Source organism: Elephas maximus, chromosome 27 (genome assembly GCF_024166365.1).
Source record: "Elephas maximus indicus isolate mEleMax1 chromosome 27, mEleMax1 primary haplotype, whole genome shotgun sequence".
Lineage (NCBI taxonomy): Eukaryota > Metazoa > Chordata > Mammalia > Proboscidea > Elephantidae > Elephas > Elephas maximus.
In genome coordinates this window covers 29,886,148-29,890,718 of record NC_064845.1, presented here as the reverse complement: position 1 = coordinate 29,890,718, position 4,571 = coordinate 29,886,148, and the positions used below count along the sequence as shown (strand labels likewise).

The 4,571-nt window shown below is 47.5% G+C and overlaps 1 pseudogene; it reads left to right on the top strand.

Annotated features, from left to right (window-relative positions):
- The first annotated feature begins 261 nt into the window (after nucleotides 1-261).
- On the top strand, nucleotides 262-1,812 carry LOC126068343 (lysophosphatidylcholine acyltransferase 1-like; annotated as a pseudogene).
- Nucleotides 1,813-4,571: the final 2,759 nt, after the last annotated feature.

Below are 4,571 nucleotides of genomic sequence, written 5' to 3'. Positions count from 1 at the left end.
TTTAACCTTTGGCTAGACTGACCAAGAAAATGAAAGAGAAGACACCGATTACCAAAATCAGGAACGAAAGAGAGGGCACCACTACCAACCCTACAGAAATGAGAAGAATTATAAGGGGTCTGCCCGCCCTCCGCCTCGGTCCGCTCGGGCTCTTCTCACGGTGGTGGCTCTGCGGCTGGGGAGACCTGCCACAGGCCGCTCTGTCTCAGCCGCCAACTCCCCCAGCGCAGGTGCAGGTGAAGCGGCGGCTGGTCACCCCCAGGGTAGAACCGCTTCATGCACGAGCTGCGCTTCAGCACTCTGCAGAAGGCCCAGATCGCCATCATGACGCTGACCCTCTTCCCCGTCCGACTCCTGTTTGCCGCCTTCATGATGCTGTTCGCCTGGTCCTTCGCTTTTGTACCTTCACTGGGATTTGCTGAGAGAGAACCAGAAGAGCCGCTGGCTTGTGGCAGAAGGTCGTGGACTTCCCGCTCAAGGCAGTCATGCAGACCACGTGATTTGCCGGCGGCTTCCACCCGGTGGCCCAGAAGGGGTGACAGGCCCTACCGACTGAGGCAGCCATCCTGACCCTTGGCACCACACCCCTCGTACTTCGACGCCGTTCCTGTGACCATGACCATGTCGTCCATCGTGATGAAGGCAGAGAGCAGGGGTATCCCCATATGGGGAACTCTGATCAAGTACCTCCGGCCAGTGTGTCCGGATCAGACCAGGACTTGTGCAGGAAAACAGTGGAAGAGATAAAGAGAGGGGCTTAGTCCAATGGGAAGTTATGACAATGATTTTTCCAGAAGGTACTTGTACCAATGGGACCTGTCAAACTACCTTCATGACTGGTGTGTTTATCCTTGGTGTTCCTGTCCAGCCTGTGGTTTTAGGATACACAAATAAGCTGGACACGATCATGTGGACGTGGCAAGGACCTGGAGTGCTGGAAATGCTGTGGCTCGCCCTGTGTCAGTTTCACAGTTAGATGGAAATTGAGTTTCTCCCAGTTTACCACCCTTCCAAGGTGAAGAGGAGCCCGGTGCTATACGCCAGCAGCATGAGGCGCGTCATGGCAGAGACCCTGGGCGTCTCCATCATGGATTTCACGTTTGAGGATTGTTAGCTGGCCCCAGCGGAAGGACAGTCCGTCTTCCCTCCGACACTTGCCTTCTAGAATTCGCCAGGCTTGTGAGAGGCCTGGGGCTAAAGCTAGAAAACCCTGAAAAAGATCAGAAAGCGCAAGGTGAAGAAGGGCGAGAAGACTAACTTGTGGAGTTCACGGAGTACTTGGAGGTACCCCTTTCCGACACGCTGGACTGCATGTTCTCACTGTTTGACGAGAGCGGAGGTGGCAAGATGGACCTGCGGGAATATGTGATCGCCTTGTCCGTGGTCTGCAGAGCGTCTGAGACTCTGGACACCATCCAGCTGCCATTCAAGATGTATGCATGGCATAAGGACGGCTGCATAAATGAGGAAGACCTGTCCTGCATTCTGAAGACGGCCTTGGGCGTGGCAGAGCTGCTTCTGATACACCTCTTCAGCGGTGTGGATGAAGATGAGAAGAATCTGTTTTGCTGACAGGTTTGCACACATGTACCCAGACTTTGCAGAAGAATATCTGTATCCTGACCAGGCACGGTTTGAAACCTGTGCTTAGCCTCTTGTCAGCGCCAACCCCGAACAGCCTCTGTGCTGACTTCAACCCGGAAAGCACTGACCCCGGGAGGAAGCCTGTCCATAGGAAACTGGACTAGGACAGAAGGTTCTGGAGTGAGGAACCTCCCCGGCTCTGTCACCATGTCCTACCAGGGGCTGTGGCTCCCCATTTGCGCATGAGGATATCTGGTGTTCTCTCTCCCCACAGGGCCTACACATATTGTCTCCAGACTCAGGTTTTAGAAGAGGTAAGGTGTGTAAGGGGCTGTGGTGACAGGACGGTTAAGCACTGGGCCTCTAGCCAAAAGGTCAGTCCTTGGAACCCACTAGCAACTCTGTGGGAGAAAGATGTGAGTCTGCTTACCTAAAGATTTACAGCCTTGGAAATCCTACGGGGCAGTTCTACCCTGTCCTCTTTTTTATTTTTTTAATAACTTTTGTTAAGCTTCAAGTGAACGTTTACAAATCCAATCAGTCTGTCACATATAAGTTTACATACATCTCACTCCCTACTCCCACTTGCTCTCCCCCTCTTGAGTCAGCCCTTTCAGTCTCTCCTTTCTTGACAATTTTGCCGGCTTCCCTCTCTCTCTATCCTCCCATCCCCCCTCCAGACAAGAGTTGCCAACACAATCTCAAGTGTCCACCTGATATAATTAGCTCACTCTTCATCAGCGTCTCTCTCCCACCCGCTGACCAGTCCCTTTCATTTCTGATGAGTTGTCTTCGGGGATGGTTCCTGTCCTGTGTCAACTGAAGGTCTGGGGAGCATGGCCACCGGGATTCCTCCAGTCTCAGTCAGACCATTAAGTTTGGTCTTTTTATGAGAATTTGGGGTCTGCATCCCACTGATCTCCTCCTCCCTCAGGGGTCCTCTGCTGTGCTCCCTGTCAGGGCAGTCATCGATTGTGGCCGGGCACCAACTAGTTCTTCTGGTCTCAGGATGATGTAGGTCTCTGGTTCATGTGGCCCTTTCTGTCTCTTGGGCTCTTAGTTGTCGAGTGGCCTTGGTGTTCTTCATTTTCCTTTGCTCCAGGTGGGTTGAGACCAATTGATGCATCTTAGATGGCCGCTTGTTAACATTTACGACCCCAGACCACACATTTCAAAGTGGGATGCAGAATGATTTCATAATAGAATTATTTTGCCAATTGACTTAGAAGTCCCCGCAAACCATGTTCCCCAGACCCCCGCGCTTGCTCCGCTGACCTCTGAAGCATTCATTTTATCCCGGAAACTTCTTTGCTTTTGGTCCAGTCCAATTGAGCTGACCTTCCATGTATTGAGTGTTGTCTTTCCCTTCACCTAAAGCAGTTCTTGTCTACTGATTAATCAATAAAAAACCCTCTCCCACCCTCCCTCCCTCCCTCCCTGCCTCGTAACCACAAAAGTATGTGTTCTTCTCAGGTTTACTATTACTCAAGATCTTATAATAGTGGTCTTATACAATATTTGTCCTTTTGCCTCTGACTCATTTCGCTCAGCATAATGCCTTCCAGGTTCCTCCATGTTATGAAATGTTTCAGAGATTCGTCACTGTTCTTTATCGATGCGTAGTATTCCATTGTGTGAATATACCACAATTTATTTACCCATTCATCCGTTGATGGACACCTTGGTTGCTTCCAACTTTTTGCTATTGTAAACAGAGCTGCAATAAACATGGTTGTGCATATATCTGTTTGTATGAAGGCTCTTGTATCTCTAGGGTATATTCTGAGAAGTGGGATTTCTGGGTTGTATGGTAGTTCTAACTGTTTAAGATAACGCCAGATAGATTTCCAAAGTGGTTGTACCATTTTACATTCCCACCAGCAGTGTATGAGAGTTCCAATCTCTCCGCAGCCTCTCCAACATTTATTATTTTGTGTTTTTTGGATTAATGCCAGCCTTGCTGGTGTGAGATGGAATCTCATCGTAGTTTTAATTTGCATTTCTCTAACGGCTAATGATCGAGAGCATTTTCTCATGTATCTGTTGGCTGCCTGAATATCTTCTTTAGAGAAATGTGTGTTCATATCCTTTGTCCACTTCTTGATTGGGTTGTTTGTCTTTTTGTGGTTGAGTTTTGACAGAATCATGTAGATTTTAGAGATCAGGCGCTGGTCGGAGATGTCATAGCTGAAAATTCTTTCCCAGTCTGTAGGTGGTCTTTTTACTCTTTTGGAGAAGTCTTTAGATGAGCATAGGTGTTTGATTTTTAGGAGCTCCCAGTTATCGGGTTTCTCTTCATCATTTTTGGTAATGTTTTGTATTCTGTTTATACCTTGTATTAGGGCTCCTAGGGTTGTCCCAATTTTTTCTTCCATGATCTTTATCGTTTTAGTCTTTATGTTTAGGTCTTTGATCCACTTGGAGTTAGTTTTTGTGCATGGTGTGAGGTATGGGTCCTGTTTCATTTTTTTGCAAATGGATATCCAGTTATGCCAGCACCATTTGTTAAAAAGGCTATCTTTTCCCCAGTTAATTGACACTGGTTCTTTGTCAAATATCAGCTGCTCATACGTGGATGGATCTATGTCTGGGTTCTCAATTCTGTTCCATTGGTCTATGTGTCTGTTGTTGTACCAATACCAGGCTGTTTTGACTACTGTGGCTGTATAATAGGTTCTGAAGTCGGGTAAGGTGAGGCCTCCCACTTTCTTCTTCTTTTTCAGTAGTGCTTTGCTTATCCGGGGCTTCTTTCCCTTCCATATGAAATTGGTGATTTGTTTCTCTATCCCCTTAAAATATGACATTGGAATTTGGATCGGAAGTGCGTTAAATGTATAGATGGCTTTTGGTAGAATAGACATTTTTACTATGTTAAGTCTTCCTATCCATGAGCAGGGTATGTTTTTCCACTTAAGTATGTCCTTTTGAATTTCTTGTAGTAGAGCTTTGTAGTTTTCTTTGTATAGGTCTTTTACATCCTTGGTAAG